Genomic DNA, 295 nt, shown 5'->3' with positions numbered 1-295 from the left:
ACCACACGAGACCATTCCCACCCCTTTCGTTTACAGCAGCACCTTTCCCAAAAAACACAGTAGGAAGGAAGATCTTCTACTGAGGCAGACAACATAGAAGGATCTTCCAGCTCCTCAAGAACCACACGGAAACCTAACTGTATTCAACATGCTAACTAACTCTCTCTGAGTCCTTCCAAACAACCATCCTTTGGTCCAGCCCAATAGATTCCTGCAGCGCCTCGGCATCAAATGGAAACAGCAGTACAAAAAACAACATTCTGAAAACTCGTAGATCCAGAGAGGAGCACTTGCT

This window comes from Leopardus geoffroyi, chromosome D2 (genome assembly GCF_018350155.1).
Source record: "Leopardus geoffroyi isolate Oge1 chromosome D2, O.geoffroyi_Oge1_pat1.0, whole genome shotgun sequence".
Taxonomy (NCBI): Eukaryota; Metazoa; Chordata; class Mammalia; order Carnivora; family Felidae; genus Leopardus; species Leopardus geoffroyi.
Note: the sequence above shows the minus strand (reverse complement) of the source record.